Here is a 21216-nt window from a genome sequence, read left to right as displayed (position 1 = left end):
GAGTATAACAGGGTCAAATTCCCTTTTAAAACAGTAAATTTAAAGCAATAAAAAGTAAACTTTTTGCTAATGCACAATTTTACCCTTAAATGTTCCCCTGCCTTCTACCAGCTCTGTGAAGGCTACAATGTACCTTGTTTCTCCATCATGTCTGTTGTAATCATTACTCGGTCTTCTTTTGGGTTTATTATTTGGACATTTTCATTGAGCACAATGTAACCCCTATGCATGCACATGCACAGAAACTACTACATCTTGGCATAAAACTGCGCCAAGCATGTACATCAAAAAAGCCCTGACAGGTGGGCAGAAGGAAAACTGGTAGTTCTAGACCTAAAGTGGAAAAAAAACTGTGACCAGGCAGATCCTTTATTGCAGAAGGGACAAACAATGTCCTGTCTGCAATAAAAAAAAACATACCTGTCTGATTGCAATTTTATATTTTCACTCACTTGTGCTCACTGTGCCTCCATAATTTCCCACTTCTCTTCCAGGTGTCTAATCTTTGGCCATATTGATTCTTCAGGCTGTTTTCCAGGGCTGATGTGTTTCAGTCCCAGCAACCTGGCTTATCCCAGTATCCTGCACATGTGCAGCTCAGTGTATTTAGAAAACAAGATTGTGAACAGACAGGTACGTTTTATTGCAGAAAAGACATTGCCTGGCATCAATGAGGTTGGGCCACAGATGTAGCTCCCAAATGTTCTGATTTTTTGGGATGCAGGAAGTTGGCGGTGCTACTTCCTATTGTTTTGCCCATAGAGATCACGATAATAACCCATTCTAATGCTTTGTGTTATTCTGTATCAATCATTTCTTATCATTGCTCTCCTTTGGATAACCTATGTGGACCGTCAGTAGCCAATAACAACTCTCCTTTGGCCTCAGTGCGTGATTTTAGGAATCCCTGGACCTGAGCGGATTATATTATGATGTTGGTGTTATAATCCCAGGCCAGGAAAAAAACTTCTAGGAAACACAATATTAATATTGCACAGCTCTGGGTCTACACAGAACATTTGTGAATCATCCAGGCCGCACTCCGCCATCCTCTGGAACGGAGCAGATGCCGACAGCTGTGTGGCGGAAATTTGTTGGCGTTACACCATGTCCTGATGTCAGCCTGAACCTCCAAATAAACATGTTTGTGTGCACTCATCACATAAGGTTTTCTTCCTTTCCCATTCTGCAATCAGTTATTTCCATTGTCACAGACTAACTTGTAATTAAACCCCCCAGCCTTTCCATATGCTATTAAATAAAGCCCCAGCCACAATTACCCAGAATTTCTGGGGTGAGTCTGAGTCACAAAACCATTGAGAACTATGATCGGGGGTTACAGATGTGACGCCCCCCACGCAGGCGATGGCTCACATCTATAGGTTGTGTGTATAGATTACCCCTCTCCTAATTTATAATCACATGCAGCCAGGGACAAGTTAAACACCAGGCGCTCTGCATATTAAATTGGAATCAGATGAGGTCAGGCTCTTCTGTACGGAATCAGTTTAATTTTTTATGTAAGGGGAAATCATGGCCGTACCAAAGAAAACTGCAAAATAAAAAAGAAATGTTGTATGTATGCACATTGTACAAGTCATATACCCTGTCCTTTGACTCATAGTCACATGACTTCATCATCTCAGAAGCTGATACAATCAATCTGTTACAATCTGATACAATCTGTGTATATTTCCTCTCTGGTTCCTCCACTTTCAGTGTTGCTGTTGGTTCAATTCCTCAAGGACAGAATAGTCCCTCTATTGGCTCCTAATATGTACAGTTGGCAGCATTCCCATTGGCCAGTGGTTTTCAGGGCCCCTGACAAACACTAATCAATAAGTGCACTGCCCATTGTGTACCTTAACAAGGGCTCGGGATTTACCCTGTCTATTGTTAAGGTACACAGCAGGCTGTGTTACCATTGGCTGGTGGCAGCCATTAGGACTGGTGCCTGCTATATATCCTAAAATGGAACTAACGTTAAAGAAAACTATAAAATGCCCATGCATTTGCCCAATGCCCAAACCCAATAAAAATTGATTATGGTCATAACCTTTCATTCCTACCTACATGTATCAGTTTGTTCATTTTAAAGTTTCATATATTCTGAAGAACCCATGGCTCCTTTCTTGGGCATTATAAAGTTTCTGAATCCATACAAAGCTGGCCTAGAATTATATTGGTAATACATTCTGTTAGTAATCAAATCTGGAGGTGTGTGAGTGTGTAAACAAACTTCACTCACCACTTTTCATGACGACAGTGATTGCTGCAACTTGCAATGTTTATTTTAAGCTAATAAAAAAGATTTCCTTATTGTGTCACAATAATAACTGTCCGGCAATAGACATTAACTGATGACTTCTAATTATAGTTCATGTTGTAACATAACAAACATGGAAAGTGATTTCCTGTACTTGCTGGGAATACAACTGGGATACATCCCATACTACACAATCTTGCTGGTATCTGGGTTGTCGCTGTAATCTTGGAGTAGAAATCTCCTTTTGAGTCAATTCAAGTTCCTGAGTATATAGGCCCTGATGAAGCAGTCCTTAACCCCTGAGATGCGTTGCCTTTTTCATCTTTTAATATGAGCAATTGTGCTTAAAAAATAATTTGTATTCTTTAAAGAAGTTTGGTGTGGCGCTTTTTTGGACTTTTTTAAGTGGATCCAACATTAGGGCCCCTGTACCCTGTATCACAAAGGTCACCATGTCACCAATGTCACTTTGCTGGTTGAAAGTTGGATAGCTGTGTGGGATTAATGGAAATTTAGGATAAGTTTGATTTTTTACTTTTAACCAGGGGTAGACATAGGGAGGTGCAAAGTGTGCCACTGTACAAAGCCCCTGGACCCTCATGGATCCCCATGTCAAATTCTGCCACTCTCTCCAACCCGTTGGACCAAAATTGGCCAATCAAATTTTGAGTTTGATCGTCTCAGTTCCAACTTAGTGCTATTTGCTTACAAAGGTCGAATTTCCTGCTTTTCTAGTGCAGGTATCAGGTGCTGGATTAGTTTTAGATTCTCATTGTGTTAAAAGTATGAACTGATTTTTTCTTAAAAACGTTGGGGTTCTTTGCTAGCATCTTGTCACCCCGCCTTTGCTCGGCCTATTATAATTCTTCCAAATTCCCTTTTGTTTTCTGCTCACCCCACCCTTATTGTGCCACCTTTCCTAACAAGCCGCCCTTCCTTCTTTTCCTGACCCTCCACATACCAGGTATCTAGGGACTTCCATGGTCTTTTGTTCTCCACAACATCTAGCTTTTGGCTGCAAGTTCCGAATTCATTCCAGTTCTATTCACACCCAGAATTAATCAATCACCAAATGTTTCACCTAGAAAACAGAAAACATTGAAATGGAACTAAATGTTCTTTTTGATTTTAGTAATTCAACTGGTATTTAAAGCTGACCTGTCATAAAGGAGATGTAACCCCTAACCGGATGCCAATTTGTTTAAGAAAGATCTCTGTAATATTAAACATTTTCTCTTTTTTTACCTTTTTTACTTTTTTCATCCTTTTTTGCTTGGTCTCAGATTGGCTGATCTCCTCTTTCAGCAGATGTCTGTCTGCATGCGCTAGCTCCAGGTTTGGCTTCACATTGCTTTCTGATGGTGATAACAATGGACCACCACTGGGCAATGTGGCTTGGCTGTATGTGATGGGTCACCAGACAGGAGCACAACTCTGAACAAGGATCCTCATGGGCAGGCAGTCTGATTGCTGCAAATTTAAAATGGGCATCACCATGTTAATGACTTTTCTGATAACATTTACAATAAAGCTCATCAGTGAAAAATGTTCTTCTGTCTCACCATGACAAAAAAAGTCTGTTTTACTGTTCTTGATATGTGACATCAGCCCAATGAGAAGATTTCACGTCTCTTGACACCGGGATCCTTATGGGAGCTGTATGCCATAGACTACAGAAGGCCAATTATATCCCCATGGATATGCTGATCTTCTTATCTCACAGCAAGTCTACAAGACATGTTCTGCCTGCTTGGATTCATGTAATCTAGGTTGCCAAGGTGTTTTAAATGTTAGGATAATAGGAAGGGTTAATGTAAGGGTTGCAGTGATAGGGTTAGAGTGATGGGTTAGGGTTGTAGAAAGAGTTAATGCTGGGGTTATAGGAAGGGTTAGTTTGAGTATTAGTGTTGGGGTTATTGGAAGGGAAGGGGTAAAGTTACAGGGAGAATTGAGGCATAGGGTTACCGGAAGGTAATGATAGGGTTACAGTAATGATGAGTGTTAGGGTTACAGGGAGGGTTGGAAATTTAAGGAAGATAATGTTAAGATTTTGGTAAGTGTTGTAGTTAAAGGGATTATTGGTGTACATTGTAGGTAGGTATTAGCGGATGGCAGGGGCTAGGAGATCAAGTGGCTGTGCTAGGCCCCACATGTGTTGCTAAGTCAACATCTTTAAAGGAACTGAAATCCAATGAATGAAAGTATGGGCCCAGCTGGGAATGGCCAGGCTGGGGAGGAAAGGGCCTGATGATCCAGAATGTCCTCCAGCCTGGAAAGGGGGCAGACTCTATGTGACGTGCGGCAGACTCTAATGCACATTGCGAGAAGGTCACAGTGTGCAGTGCAATCAGAGGAAGCAATTTCAGTTAAAGTGAAGGAGTCAATAGAACTGTGCAGGTTTGAATAAATGGCTGGAGGGCAGCTTTAGGGCAATATTCTGCATTAGGGGCTCAGTATTTGTGTCAGTCTCCCGATGCTAAACTAATCTGCTGCAATCATATGAAAGGCACATTTATTGAAACCCTGAGGGCCCATGGCCATTCATTTTTATACAACAGTCACATCATGCGGCATGGCTAGCTATCAGAATTCTTCATGGAATTTCCTGAGGGTGATCCCTCAATGCTGGAAGCAAACAGAGATTAAAGCAGTTTGTTGGTGGTAATTAAATCCACTAGTTCTGTTATAAAGGTGATTAACTCCCACCAGCCGGCACACAATTCTGGCTTCCACCTTTGCGTTGGCTGGAAGGTAGAAAACACAATGGTGGTGGTACTATCATGTGTCAGATAACTGCAAGGGAACAGCTTAGGATATTAAGAGGAGAACAAGGCTGACCTTCCTGCAGTCTCAGCCTGCTGAGTCCATAATCCTCTCCATTGACTATGTGAACCTCGCTCGGGATTATTGTTGACGTTAAAATCATCCCACCTGTCCGAAAATAGCGGTGTCTTTATTGTTCCATGGGAGCTTTGCCATGTGTCATAAGAGTCCATTCACCTCCACAGCTACCCGGCATACATCTCCATAATCGGATTTAATCAAACAGAAAAACACCCTCAATTCTTGTGCTATTCCTAGCACTGAGATTACCGCCGGCATGTAAACAGAATGTCGTTGATCCCAATGGCACAGAATGGTTTCCAGGTTTGCAGTAAATTCTGCTGCAACTAATGTGGAATAAATTAGTTTACCTGTAATGTCCACTATTTGTTTTTCTACTTACAGCACTAACTGCAATCACTAAAATCTGATATAAGCTTTAGGTTATGTTCACACTGGCCATGTGGTTGTGGTGCGTTTAGGAAACTTCTGGCTCCTGGGAGATGGCACATGTGGCATCTCCTGGTGGCAGCTCCATAGAGAATGAATGGGGGTGGCAATGAGCAGTACCAGCTGTCAAATGTGCAGACGCTGGTTCTTTAAGGACCCAAGGTACAAGTCATGGAGGATCGCTCAATCCTGAAGAACCTGCCTTTGTTTAGACTGGCATTGAGGTTGCGGTCCGGGTACTCCTTCCTCATGCCAGCAAGCATGGTATGCTCTTCGAACAGCCCTTTCTCCAAAGCAGAGATTCATGATTCGCTTCTATATATGGGGGAAATGATGATGATCAAAAAAACATAATTTCTATATATAGAAGTATATGCATACCAACTGAAAATAACCGGAGGATTTGTGCCAATCAACTCCAACGTTTAATTTAAGCACAGATATTTTTAGTGAACTTACTTATTGGTAAACTACTTGGTGCCTAACTTTGATATTGAATCGTGATAAAAAAGAAATCATGATTATTTACAAGCTGCTCCTCAGAGTATTTTTCCTGTCCCTGTTGCTGCTTCCTGCGTATCCTAATCACCATGCAATGTCAGACAGATACATCATATCTCCTTTTTCCTGAGGAAGCGTACTAAGATTCTATGAAACGCGTTGAAACTTGGAACACCCTTCCAGGGCGTTTCATAGGGAGATGTATATTGGTGCTAAGTGTTTTAATGTATTTGTGTTTTGAATTTATGATGTTATATACAAAATAAAGTGAGCTTTTAGGTAAACACGTGCAATAATTGTCGTTGGAAAGAATCCTTCACGATCCTTTCCATTGATTAACAACTGCACGATGCATGAACGAGCCCTGCACTATGGAGAGGGGAGGGGGAGAACGACAGAGTGGCACCCCGCTGTGCAAGGTGCCATCAGGCCCATGATATGTCATCATTTTATTTCAAAAACATTTTCAATATTTTGAAACTTTCCACTGAAATGTATTGAAAATGGACTAGAGTAAGGAAATTGGTAATACCCCAGTCTGCCTAATTTTTTGCTATCTGGGTCATTCAGGGTCATTCTTTCATCACTTCCTGCCCCAGAGACCCAGCTGGAAATAAAAGGAGATCCCTTCCACTCATAGACAATTGACAGTATAACAGGTGTCCCCATTGGAAGAAGTATCCTCATCTTGTGTTCTGATGACAATTCCAACAATTACTTAACCTCTAGGTAAAAATAAAAATGACATAAATACTATGTCTATCACTAGCAGATTTTCCTTTGATAGGGTGACAACAGCTGCGGTGAAATCAGGATAGCGTGGCAGCTCAGCTAGCAGACTTGTCTGTAGGTTCGAATCTCAGGCGGAATGCTGTCTGCATGGAGTTTATATGTTCCACATGAGTTCATGCCAGTTTTTTCCAGCACCCAAAATGCATAGTGGTGGGTTAATTGGCTACCCTTCAGATGTTGGCCTTGGGCTATATTTCGTGCTTTAGGCTATGGTAGGGGTATTAGATGGTGAGCTTCTCTTGGAGACTGTCAGTGAGATGATCTGTGCAATATGTTGGTGCTCTATTAATACTTTATAATATATGTAATACTATGTCTCTTCTGCAACATAAGATTCTTACAAGACTGTCACAATCCCTCTTACTATATACCAAGTGTACAATCTTGGTCTATGCAGTTTATTCATTATGCCAGAACTAATTATGATAATCAAAGATCCTGAAAGAAGACCTGGAAAAGGTGTTGGTGCCATCAATGGATTAAAGTATAGTGGAAAAATAACAGATGAACATGTAATACAACAATGTAATGGGGGAGAAAAACAAAATATATTGTGTTAATGCTTATGTACTGGAGGACTTTCTCATTAAAGGGACAAAAAGTGGTGAATCTGAGCAGGGAAGGGGGGACACTGGATGGATGGTCTAACCCAGTGGTTCTCTTTTTTAACGTAGGGAACCCTTAAAATGAGTTTCAGGTCTTAAGGGATATCCACAGCTCACAATGCATTAGCGTGGTGATCACTAAGAAGAATGTCACCCTTACAGATAGCCAAAAAGATCATTGGTGTCACATAAACTGACCTGAGAAGTACAAATTACTCATTGCTCATGGAACCCCTCCAAACCTTGGAGGAACCCTGGCTGAGAATACTGATCTAACCCCTCACCACCATATGCAAAACTAAAATAAAGTTTTTCCCTTACATACGCTTTGCACAAATACATAAATAGATCTGTAATTCTCTCCAGGCCAGGTGATCTAAGTATACGAAATGTACATGAAATGTTTTTTTTTTCTTTTTCTGAGTCAAATGTTGGAAATATTTGGAATTCTGCAGAAGACAAAAGCAAGAAGGTGAAAGAAGGGCCTGAGAATAATGCATTTATCTACTGCCCAGGACCCCTACCCTCTCCTGATTGACATAATAGGCCTGATTTATCAAAGCTCACCAAGACTGGTAATGATACACAATCATGGGTGACCCTGGGTGATTCAGCAAACCTAGAATGGCTTTTATAAAAATCATTTGCTATTAGTTGGCAAATGTTTTCAATCCTGGACCAGATCCATTCTAGATTTGCTGGATCACTCAGGTTTTCCCATAAAAATCTATCTTCTACAGTTTTGGTGAGCTGTAATAAATCAGACCCAATGGCAGAGGTGATGGGAGCTGCAATGTTGTGCATTCAGGGTCCCAACTTTTTTACTGCCCAGGACCGCATTTTGTCGCAAACCATCCCTGAACTTTGTGCAAGTCTGCATAAACCATGTGTGAAGGGTTCACCTAGTATGTGAACTTACCTGACATTCTTACTCAGCACATGAACAATCTTTCTGGTTTCACATAATTATTCCTCATAATTACAGATTTTTATCCTTAAAATGCCTGCATTTAGTTAAATGAATATAATCCTCATTTGCGTGACTATCTGACTATTGAACATTATGCAGACCTCTGCCCTCTCAGGACATATTGTTGAGAAAAGGCATCCAGGCAGATTTCCTTTTTAGATGAGTAGTTCATCTTGGCATGTATCACCAACATATACCATAGTGGTTATCAGAAAATGTTCAACCATGCATATGAGTCCTGGAACGCCACTCTGTCTCTGGTGCTTACGGCCATTACCCTACCATTGTGACAGTTTTGGGGTAACCTATGGATTAAAAGTGAGGGGTCCGGACGAAACCCACCTAAACAAACATGCAAACTCAGAAACTCAGCACAATAGCAGATTCATCCATGGGGAGAAATTACCCCAAAACCCCAGAGCTGTAAGATGGGAGTACAAAGCATTACACCACTATTCTGACAATTTGGTAAGCATGGTGCATCTCCAATCTGTAGATGAACAATCAAAGCCATAGGTACCCATGCCAAGGGAATATCAATCAATGTTCCACATTTACCAGCAGACCAGCCAATATTTATCTATTCAGGTGGTTTGGTACCCTTGTCACTCCCTGTTGTGCTAATTCCCCAACTGGCACATATGCCAATAATCTGACTCCACTGTAAACCAAAGCCATTGCTCCCCTTCTTCCCTCCATATGCAGAGTATTGCAGGGGAGCGTGGTTTAAACCAAATTATACCCATCCCAGCACCCAGCTCATCCCTCTGTGAAGTCCTATCCCAAGGTAAACAATAATAATCTTCTACAAGCACTGGGATTGGACATTCACAGATAAGTCTGCAGGTACTAAAATTTGTAAATCTTTTTACAGATCAGATAACAGTCTTCCAAGAACCTGTGCTTATCTGTTGCAAATCTGACATGCACAGTGATCTTCTGATGTCGTACATCAATCCGTCAGGATAATTTGCTGTATACTCCTATGGAGGAGAGCCCACCTGGGGGTCTCTCTAATCCTCCCCTCTCTATAGAACAGAATGGTGTTATGTGTACAGCGCTCATTTGTTTATCTATCACTGGAAACAATCACAAGATCATCTTCAGCGACATTCATTGGATATCTCTACGAGGCTTATGGCTAATGTTCCATGCTTCCCTTAATGAGGGAGAGATGGGGGGAGCCCAGAGATCAGCTTTAATCTATTCAGTTTGCTATATTTTGTTCATTGTTCAATAGGACAAAAATGCTGAACCCTTCAACAATCAAACATTATATATATGTATAAATCATATAATGTGAAAGTGTAAATGTTATACTGATTGAATATACGTACAGCTGATCTCAGGAATGAATTTATATTGATTGTATATATGATTGTATTATTAATCAAAAATAATATGGGAAGAAGATCAGTGTATGTGCAGGAATAAATATCCAGTAAAACAACTGAACAGGTTCCATAGGAAGATGATGGTGGTGGTAGTGATGATGATGATGATGGTAGTGGTGATGATGATGATGGTGGTAGTGGTGATGATGATGATTATCATGGGGGTGGTTTTGTATTTTTCGGGATGTCCCTGTCCTGTATGGGTCAGGTTGGGCTATTTGATTTCATATTCTTATCTACAAAGGTTGCTGCCCTGATAGCTTCGCAATCTATGTTTGCTGTTTAATGGACCAAGAAGAATCACTGAGCATTGTGCACCGGTGTCCTTAGAAAATCCTAATAATTAATCCACTCCTACCAGGCTCAGAGCGATAGTGATGATGTTCCAAAGGTCTCACTACATGCTGAACTTTTTGTTTCTGAACATTTCAATGTAAAAAAGAGCAATTTCAGACAAAATCTGCCAGAGAGCGGCCAATTCTCACCAGGAACCCGAGGTCAGAAAGCAGAAAGTTGTTTCTGCTGCCAAAAGATTTCTGTCTATCCAGTCATTAGATCTGCACAGTTCTGGCATATAGCACAGCCCTGCCTGGCGGGGCAGAAGATCTGTTTTTTTATTAATTACCCCACCATGTGATTATTAGATGATCCAGATTATGTCCAACCCAATACCTTCAGGTCTGTCAATGAGGCAGAGGCAAATACTCCTTTTGCCTTTTAATTAAAATAGCCCTGGATGGCATTACCAAATGTAGACAAATAGGTGCTAATTTTCCAAAATTTAAGCAACTAATCAGATTGCTGCATTTAAAACAGGGGTGTCAAACTCTGGCCCCAAATTTGGCCTCCAAAAGAATCTTAAATATTAATTTCAGATAGCCCGCTGCTGCATTGAAATAGCGTCGCTACTACAATCCCGGCATCACTTGCGTCTATGGACCAGTGGCCTCTCTCCCTTTGCGTGGCCCCGTATTGGACTGTTTTATAGAGGCAAGTAATGCCGGGAATTGTAGTAGTGGCATTACGTCTATAGACCAGCTGCCTCTCTGCCTATGCGTGGCCCCGTGGATTGTTTTATAGTCTCTAGTAATGCCGGGAATTGTAGTAGTGGCATTACGTCTTAGACCAGCTGCCTCTCTGCCTATGCGTGGCCCCGTGGACTGTTTTATAGACTCAGGGAATTGTAGTAGCAGTGTTATTTCAGTGAAGAGGGAGTTCCAGCCACTCATAAAATTAAGCCCCACATTGGACTGTTTTCTTGACGCAAGGAGTTTTAGTAGCGATGCTATTTCAGTTTCAAGTTTGGCCCGCAACTTTGTCTAAGTTTTTAATTTTAGCCCACTGTGAGTTTGACACCCCTGATTTAAAAGATGAAACCTGCTGTGCCATGGCACAGCAGGGGGTACACATCCGCTTTTGGCATGAAGTGGAGAACATTTTCCTCTTCCTCTCCCATCTTGAGGGTCCTGGTCATAACAGCCAGGTCTGGACTTCAGCTGTGTACTTTGGCATTTCAGATGTTCAAGAGCGAAATGATCCTGAGCAGTGACTGGTGGGAAGATCCAAGTGCTTAATCAGTGCCAGAAATGACACGTCCAGCATTCGTACGGGATGTCTGAAATTAAAACGCTGACCCCGATTCCTTGAACTGATATCATGCATGACAGACAGGCTTTGTCCTTTCCCAATATTGTGCAAACCCAAGAGAACCGATCAACACAAATACATGGAAACTGTCTAAGATTGTTTGCTCTCTCCAGAGTTTTGTATGCCGAATACGGTGCAAGGGAGAATAATCAGTGCTGGGACCTTTGATGAATCTTGGAAACTCCTGTTGGACAATATGGGAGTAGCAGCACCCTGAGGAATCATCAATCCGCTGAAAGTGTATCATATCAATGATCGATTTATTATAAATCCTTCCTTGATTTGCCTGTTTCTGATTGGATTGGAGGGTTGATATTCCCTCTTCCATTGCTGCATAGGGGAGTTAGATGTGGTGGCTGCATTAGCTTTCTTCTCTAGGCTAGGAATATTTTCAGAAAGTACAGAAAATTATGTACCAGGCCCTAATAAAAAGAGCATGGCTTTTGTCCAGAAACTTCTGATGGTGGTTCTGCATTGACTACATACTGGGCTTGATTTATGAAAGCTCCCAAGACTAGTTCAGACTAGATCAGACTACTGATCCAGCAAACCTTTAATGAATTTCTTGAAAATCATTTGCTATTACCTGGCAAATGTTTTCAGCCTTGGACCAAATCAATTCAGGTTTACTGGATCACCAGGATTCTCCCACGATAGTCTATCTTTTGCAGTCTTGGAGAGCTTTGATCAATCAGGCCCATAGTATATAATGATCAGATGCCAACAAACCTTTAGATCTACATGATATCTGCCAATGCTAACTGCTCACTTATAACTGGGGGTGAGTGGAATCAGCTGCAGGTGCAATGTCTTTTTTGGGAGAATGGAGCCTTCAGCGATTTTAGTTCTGGGAAGTTTGGTGTATAATATCACAGAGATGTCACAGTAACTTGTACAAGGCAGCAGCATCAGGTTCCCTTTCCATAAGTGAATTTCTATCATATCCAGTAATTACTTACAATGAAAAGCCGTCATGTTCTCAGCTCCCCAAGACTCAATGTTCTCAGTCAATGCCAGGCTCAGCCCACCACTACTGGAATCTATTCACTGAAATAAAAGGATACATTGTATTGTGTGTAACATTCTGGGATCACAATTATTAATGGACAACTGACAGATGGTAATTATGTAGACAAAATGTGCCATGGCTCCCCAATGTCCATCCTTCTTCCTTACCTAATGGTGACACACGCTGCAACAAAATGTAAAGGGAAAATTAAAACAGGATTATGGATAAGTCATCGTACAAAATACTCAGACTTTGTAATAAGTGTTGTATTTAAATTATTTTTGTAGATTGTATCTAGTATCCCACCCTTTACTTCCTGTCCTTGTCTCCCAAGCACGGGAAGCTAGGTGAAATCTCTCCAGCATTGTATTGCACAGCAAGGTCTGAAAGAACTATTTCTACTTCTTCTACAACTAAAAAGTTAACTGGTCATCTTTATACTGCTATATGAAATGAAAAACAAAATAAAGCTTGGATAAGCTAAAGATTTCCGCTTTTGGTTTTAAACCAGATTAGCACTCACAAAATAAATACCGGAAATAAAATGTTTCAGAAACTTGTAAACTGTTAGTTCATCTGAAGGGGATTTTTCTTTTTTTTTTTAAGGAGATTTGTTTAACTGCGACCCTGTTAGGGCAAAAACATTTGTTGAAGCTCCCTGCAGATATTATTTTCTGGAAGCCTAGTCACCTGCTTTTCATTTTTTTAGCATTGCAGCTAAACACTTCTATGAATGTCAGGTATCTGTGTCCCCCCGCCACCGCATACAGTGGTTTCATCCTTGAACTATTAGTTTTGCAGTGGCTTAGCAGTTAGGGGAAGGAACCAAACAATGTGGATGGGGACACATGTATCCAACACTTAAGTCTCAAATGCTCAAAAGTGCTTATGGGAGCTGCGAGGCACCGCTGTACAATACTGTTTAATTGAAAATCTTCTGATAACTTCCACCTTCATGGAGTTCACTGCAAAAATTTATTTAAATATCCTATTTATAGGAGAATTGTTTGGCTTAATAAAAATTGGGGTCTCAGGGAATACCCCTACATAAAAAAAGATGTAGAAAAGAAAAGTAAGGAGTTTTGGACTAGAACTTCCTCCATGCAGCCATCATAAAATACTGAATGCAGTTGTATACTTTTTAAATAGGTATTTGCAATCTTTCCTCATAGTAACCTCCTGAACCCCCCGTATAGCATCACTTCACCTATGGGAGAGGAAAGCCAACACTAGTAGCCAATTAGGTGCACTGTAGTACTAACAGTAGCGTGACAGGTTGGATGATGTCATAATAATGCTACAAATAGCAGGGGGTGTGTTCTTGACCAAACTGCACTATTGCTGCTGCAGAAGGGCCTGTCTGCACTTTAGCAATTTGTTTGCATCACAAATATGGCTGAACAATATTTCAAAGCAGATATTACAGCTCCGTCAAAGTAAAGCTGCTTACTAGGAGGTAAGTAATCCCAATAATGTACCTACCTATAAAGGATAGATTAACAGGGGCTGTACCATGATTTCTATATAACGAGGTACTTATGGTATACTAACGCCCTCATTAGTGGAAACCACAGTGCTTGTTCATGGCCGAAAATGCTTCAAAGATCCAATTGCTGAAGCTGATTGTTTTCCGCCCCGTTTCTTAGAACAAAGTCCACTTTTTCAGGGATATGACAGAATGATTATCCAGATAATGAATGTGGTTAATCTTTCAAAGATAAGCCATTTGCAGCCAAACACTTTGGAGTTGAATCGGCCTTTCTCAAACTTTTTATTATGGGGCAGCTCTCTAAATAACTTTCAGGTCTTTTAGAGAACCCCTGCAATTATTATTATATCCACAGAACACAGTATATTAGTGTGGTGGTCAGTGGGATAATTTCCATTTACATTGCTGGCCATTAGGAAGAATGTCACCCTTACAGATATCCAAAAAGATAACTGTGTCACTTAAACTGACCTGAGAGGCATAAAGTGCTCATTGCTCAGAGAGCCCCCAGCAATCTCTGCAGGAACCCTGGATGACACACCATGGTAATCGCCATCACAATTGCATGGCGGACAATGCACAGCAAGTAAAAGGTGTTTTTCAGAAGTAACCTTTCCTGAAAACTTTTTCCTGCATGGGGTTAATTTCCTCAATACTAAAGCTGTAAAAAACCTTGTTCCTCTTTCATACATGAACCCCAGGCAGAAAGCAGAGAGATTGTTCCAGATTAATACAGCAGCCTGGCAAGTTCTCATCATGTGAATCCGGGAACAATGCTGTTTATTTCAAAGTTGTGAACAGTACAAAATATTGATGAGGATTTGTCCTTTAGTAAAATGAAGCATGTGGGTGAGCCATGAATATATATCAGGCCTCATTGTTCAATCCTCGGCTGCCGCTCTGTGCACCCTCTCCAGCTGATCACGCTGTTATTATATTGAATTACACTGAACGTGTAGCAGCACGTGTCCTGCAGGAAAAATCAGCACTGAGGTGTATTTTTCAACGAGAGATGCGGGTAATGAGCCCTGATAAGAATGAAACCTTTGCAGTGCGCTCTCCTGGCTCTTGTTAGACTCTCATACGTAGATTGGCGTGTCGGCTCACATGGAAGGCCATGAATTTATTATCATGCAGGCCATAGATTTGCTTTTTTTGCAACTGGTTTAAAAAAATTACTAATTTATTTTTAAAGTTGAACTCAATGCCCTGAAAAATAAAACAACAAAATAATGCAGTTATAGGCTTAATAAAACAAATGAAACAGGTTTCATAGCAGTTAGTGCCTGCAATTACCCCACAGAGAGAAAAATGCTGCATTTCCTGTGCTAACAGGGGTCATGCCAACAGGTGAGGAGAGAAAACTGGTCTGATTATTTTTAGTCTTTGACAAATCTTCATAACTTATTTGATGGGAAAATAAACGGCCCCTTGTGGTATCCTTCATTGATGTGGTGGTGGTGGTGGTATTTGTGTGGTCATATGTCCGTTAGAATTAAACCAGGGGTACCAAAGGTACTGGTTGGGTCTATTAATGGAGATGATCCACACAAATGCGTTGATCGTCCAGGTTGGGGGTCGGTTACACCAGTCTATTAAACCTAAATGAGAAGCCAAATTACATAAATAGGCTGTGATAAAGATGATCAGGAATCTTAGTGGAGAGAGGGAGTCAATGTGCAATAATTTGTGAATGTGATGACTATCATAGTGGAAATGCCAAGGTCTTGAGATCTTTAACTTTGACTGAATCTAGTTTATTTGGAAACACAGATACTAAGTGCACCAACACGTTTCGGGTTTTTATTCTTCAGGGCTGGAAAATGTCAATCAGTGTGTTAAAGACTTTGGAACCCAGGTGAGATCCCTGGCTCAGGTTTATTTTTCTGAACATGTTCTGGAACCTCAGACAGCCATAGACATCAGAGGGCAGTATTAGTTTTGATTGATAATATATAGTAATAAGCAGACACCCACCAGCCAACAGATTTCAGGGGAATAATATTTGTGTGGGTCTTGCAAATTTGTTCTGATCTCTTTTTTGTCGCCACTAAGCTAAGGGGCACTTACTAACACCATTATCCTCTTCCCTTTGCATTGGTCCTGATTTCCCTACTACGAAAGCCACCACTTCAAACATTCACATTCATCCACCCCCACATGTTCCTGGAAATCCCTAGGTGGCAACCCCAAAATCCTTAAGTCCTTTGGAACCTACTTTTCAGGTTGAGGCTCCTAAAAGATACCAGTTATTATGAAGCCGGCTGTTTTTCAGTCATTACCAGTAAACAAGAGGATGCGCATTGTATTATTTATATGTTCAAATCATTACTAAACTATTTATTTACTCTGAAATCCAATCCCCGCCACATATCCTCTGTTCTGCATTCTGTCTTCAGGGCTCCCTAGCAACAAGCTGATTTTTATACTGGCCGGGCAGGTCACCAGCTGTCTGATGAATTGGACCATTGGTAAATGTTTGCTGTTCTGCATTACCTGATTCAGATCCGCAACTGCAAAACTGATCCCATGCACAACTTCTTTACCAACTAACTTTTTATTATACAAGAACAATTTTTTTTCTTTATATGTATGATGAATATATGTTGATGGGATATGCTCTGTGTGTTTAGAAATATTTGCATTGGTTGATCCTTGGATTTATAGCCTGGCTGCAAACAGGTGGATGGGGTGGACTTTACCCCAAGTCAAGAATAAGTCCGGCACCTATCCATCAACTAAATGATGGAACTTCGATGGGAAGCAGAATTTCAAAATGAGCTGGGTTCTCCCTGATTGAACCACCTTACAATTTAACCCAAGTCCACTTCTACAAATAAAGTTACACTACTCCTACATATTCCCTGCTCATGGCCAGCACTGGGATCCTTTCAGTCTCCATTTTCACATAGCACCATGTAAAGGAAAGCCACTACTCAAATAACCTTTCCATTTAAATCAGCTAAATCCATTCCAGGGGCATTATTGCAGAAAGTATAGAAATGCCTGTGCCTTGCCAGCATGTTACAGAGTGAACCCTTGCTCTGTGTGGGGAAGCAGTGATCTCTCTTCAGAGGTCTAAAAGCCACCAAGCTAAGTCAGACCCATTGCACTGAAATCCGTAAATCTCACACTCCCTGCTGATTGGATACAAGGGATGTATGAGATCTTGGCTAAAAGATCCCACTGTTTCCTATAGAGCATGCTGGTATGGAGGAGGCATATCTACATATATTTTTTAAATGCACACAAACTTTAAAGCCTCTTAGAGATGACGGATGATTGTTGTTGGATACAATCTTTCATGAGCATTTCAAGTGACAGTTGAATGAGCGCTGTACACAGAATGTCTGTCTGTTCAGTGAAGAAGGGAGGGAGGAGGACGAGCGAGTGGCACTCCATTGGAAAGCAGAGCGATCATTCCCAATCAGTCATTCATCAATCCACTGTGGTGAAAGTAGAAATATCAGGGGACCAGTGTACATGTGCCAGTTTTTGCCCCAGACAAGCACATCTGTTCATCTCAGGCAACAATTATCTGATGTGTGTACATAGCTCAGGACTTTGCAAACCTAACATACTTGTTGCGTTAATATCCTAATGGCACCCAACTCTTCTATACAATGAAAGCAATGGACCTGATTTAATAGAGCTCTACAAGACTGGAGAAGATAGATTATCATAGGAGAACCTGGAGGGCACAACAAACTTTAAATAGATCTCTTAAAAATCATGTGCTAATACTACGCAAATGTTTTCATTCCTGTATTAGATTCATTTCAGTTTTGTTGGATCACTCAGGATCTTCCATGACAGTGTTGGAGAGCTTTAATAAATCGACTCCGAAGTGAATAATCACTGTGCAAAAGATAATTATTATTACACAATATTTATATAGTGCTGACATATTACGCAGCGCTGTACAAATTCCATAATCATGTCACTAGCTGTCCCTCAAAGGGGCTCTCAATCTAATGTCCCTAACATAGTCATTACTACAGTCTAAGGGGGAAAACTTTTGGGGGAAGCCAATTAACCTAAATGCATTTTACTGGAATGTAGAAGGAAACCCATTCAAACGCAGGGAGAACCTGCAAACTCCATGCCAATAATGTCCCGGCTGCGATTCGAACCAGAGTGCTAACCACTGAACCACCCCGCTGAATGAATGCAGTGAAAATGCACCATGAATAAATAACCAATCCTGTGCAATAAATTGTAAAAAATAAAACGGATATTTGCTTGGACCTGATTGGCTGAAGTCAGCAGAGCTTCACTTCATTTACCAAGCTCACTGATTTATCCCTTTGCAGAATGATCATTAACTTTGCTAAGTGAACAGAATAAACTCATTTAGTAAATCAGCCCCAATGTAATAATTGAATGCATGATGGCTTTAACTGTAGCTTATTCAGTTGTCTTACCTGCATGCTGTGTGTCGCCCATATTGCTGTTTTGTAGTATCCAGTTGGCAGAAGATTTGGTTATCAGGTCATTAAGTTTATTTAAAGTCCTAAAGGGGAGAAAAATAAACACACAAATCCACTTTATAGATTCTGCACATCTAAGCTTTGATGGCACCAATATTTCTATATCCCAGCCATTAGTCTTTGATAAGTTATCTGCAAAGATTTTATTATTTTGAAGATTTTACGGTTAAATGTAAATTCCTGTTCTCTAAGCTGTGCAAATATTTGCTGTGCAGCTGGAAATTCAGGAATGCAGAGATTCTGAGAACTAGGAGGTCAGTGAGTTTGTTTTCAGCACCAGAGGGAAATCCTAACATAGAGAGGAGAGGGGCTGTGCAGCTAATGGCAAACCAGGAGAAGGAAGATTTCATTACCATTGGGTAATATTAACATGGTCTTGTCTGGACAGACTGGAATGGGGACAATCCCAGGGAGACAAAACACACCAACAATTAATCATTTATAATATTAGCAGCATCATTATTTTTTAATGCAAGCAGTACCTGAATATGATTTAGTATTAGTCTCTTGCAGTCCCTGTACAGCAGAGCTCAGGCTGGGGGAAGTATAAGTTGTATAAGGAGTCATTAAAATATGGTGCTGATAGGGGAGAGAGTAGAAGAACTGCTGCTTCTCTGTTCACTGTCCATTCTAATTCTCACAGCACCAACTGCCCTCCAACAGTCACCTGAAATTCAGCAAATGTGATTGTCATGCCTTTTTAAAGACAAACTGGTATTTGCCCATTTAGGACAAGCTGATATTGTCTGGGCAAAGCTCCCCCCTACCCTACACACACATACCCACTTCTCAAGCACTTCCCCACCACTTATTTCTCTATTGCAGCTGCCCCCCCCAAACAATGTTGATGGCTGGTGTTGAAGCCTAGATGGTGTTGCGATGACAATCCTCCTGCCATGTTAAGTGCTTGGGCCTTAAGATTGGCTGCTAGGTCGAAGTGCTACAGTGCAGAAACAACGGAATAATTGCAAAGTTGGCCCCCCCAGTTGCCCATATTTCTGTCTTCTGCAGTTCCCTTCATAGGCAAGAACAAGAAATAATAGGCCCTCCCACTAGGATCAAATTGGAGCTTGCGCAGGGCTTTTCCCCACCCACCTTGTCTTTATTGACCAATCATCAATCACCATCACTGTCATGTGGAAGATCAGTGGGTCACATGACCCCCCCATATTTGGAAGTAAGAGACATTTCCCTTTGCTGCTGGCATTGATCAGTGCAGCAGGGGATGGATGCTATTGCTATTGCCATTGCTTTGCCTTGCATGGGCACAAGTTCACTTTAAAGGGAAGCATGGTGTATCTTCAAGGTCTGTTTATAAATGTTTTCATCCAAGATTCACCAAACTCAATTAACACATTTTCACATTGACTTTACTTGGAAGAATATATGTATCCCGAGTAAAAGTAAAAGTTGATTGACATGTTTTCAAACTGAATCCTGTGTAAAATGTGTAGATTTTGGGTAATATTTAAATCTTGGAGGAAAACATTTATAAATAGACCCCATAGTTTGTTCCGTGCACTGTACAATTTCCACGTTTCTGTATTCCTTACCATTATTCATTCCACCTCATTCACATACACTCGCTCCAGCTGCACGTCATTGCTCTGAACCGACAACAGTCGTCTATGCCTGCACAGTATGCATCACCCTATAACAGGAAACACCAAGAAAATTAGACTAATGGAAGGATCACAGGGTTATATATTTTAATATAAAAGTTGCAGATTAAAAGGCAAATTTTTAAATTTCATGATAAAGGTAAGATGATATTTTATTGGATTTTGATGCAGTGGTGGATGTAGCTAATTGTGGGCCCCTGTACAGAGCTGGCTTGGGGCACCCTTGTTGAATTGACTTGGGGCTCCTGTTGGCTGGGGAGGCTCTGGAGCCCACTTGTAGCGGCACACCTTTCACCTCCCTATGTTCCCCTCTGTGTTTTGATGCAATTGAAATGTAAAAGGGTAGAAGCTTACAAGGAGATCATCCATTAAAACCCCTGCATTTGAATGCTTAAAGGAGAACTCCAGGCTTCTAATGTGTTGGAATTCTCTGGAATCTCAGCCATTCTCCCCTGCTGATGTCTCTGCACACCTCTCTCCATACACTGTGTGGGAAGTTCTGATTCCATAAATGACATCACACAGGACGGAATTAGAATGTTTATTCAGAGAAATGTGTCACCCATCAATGTTGCTGCTCTCCAGGGCAGGCTCAGGGATTGAAGAATAATTCTGGTGAAGCTTTTGATATTTTTTAGGCTGACTCCTACTAAAGTATCTCTAAACTCCACAAATTACATATATTGCAGCTTACCTGTACTAAGATGGGACTTTTTCGTGTTTTTTGCAAATTTCCCTGCACATGATTGGATAATCTCTGCAAGGTGAATTTTTTGCACCACATTCAAGGTAAGGAAATTATCTCTTGCAAGGGAATGCCTTACCTTTGTTAGGTCAACAGCTACTTTCCTTTAGTAAATCACCCCAATGTGTTTGCTTCAATGCAATCTGACATGGCTCAGACTCACAACAGGCATGCAGAATGGTGCACAGGAAAGGTATCAATGGGTGAGGAGTGTTCTTTCAGGAGCACCTTTTACATTCTCTTTAAAAATATATATAATCATATGTTTAAATATTTCATTGTAACTCCATTGAGAATCTTTATGTATCTGGACACTCTTAGGGCAGCTCCTAGGAGTTCCCAGGTATTGCTTCCCTCCAAAAAGCTGATGTTTTAATATAAGTAATTATTTTGCAGAAATAAATTTAGGCCAT

At 40.9% G+C, this 21216-nt stretch overlaps 1 long non-coding RNA gene across 1 annotated transcript; it reads right to left on the bottom strand.

The window, feature by feature from the left end:
- Positions 1-14717: 14717 nt before the first annotated feature.
- On the bottom strand, positions 14718-20309 carry LOC140336242 (uncharacterized). The gene is made up of 3 exons (XR_011921849.1): positions 19990-20309; positions 18371-18459; positions 14718-15155 (listed from the first exon to the last, which is right to left on the bottom strand). It is a non-coding gene; the product is annotated as an uncharacterized lncRNA (long non-coding RNA).
- Positions 20310-21216: the final 907 nt, after the last annotated feature.

This window comes from Pyxicephalus adspersus, chromosome 8 (genome assembly GCF_032062135.1).
Source record: "Pyxicephalus adspersus chromosome 8, UCB_Pads_2.0, whole genome shotgun sequence".
Classification (NCBI taxonomy): Eukaryota; Metazoa; Chordata; class Amphibia; order Anura; family Pyxicephalidae; genus Pyxicephalus; species Pyxicephalus adspersus.
This window is presented reverse-complemented; position numbering and strand designations above follow the sequence as displayed.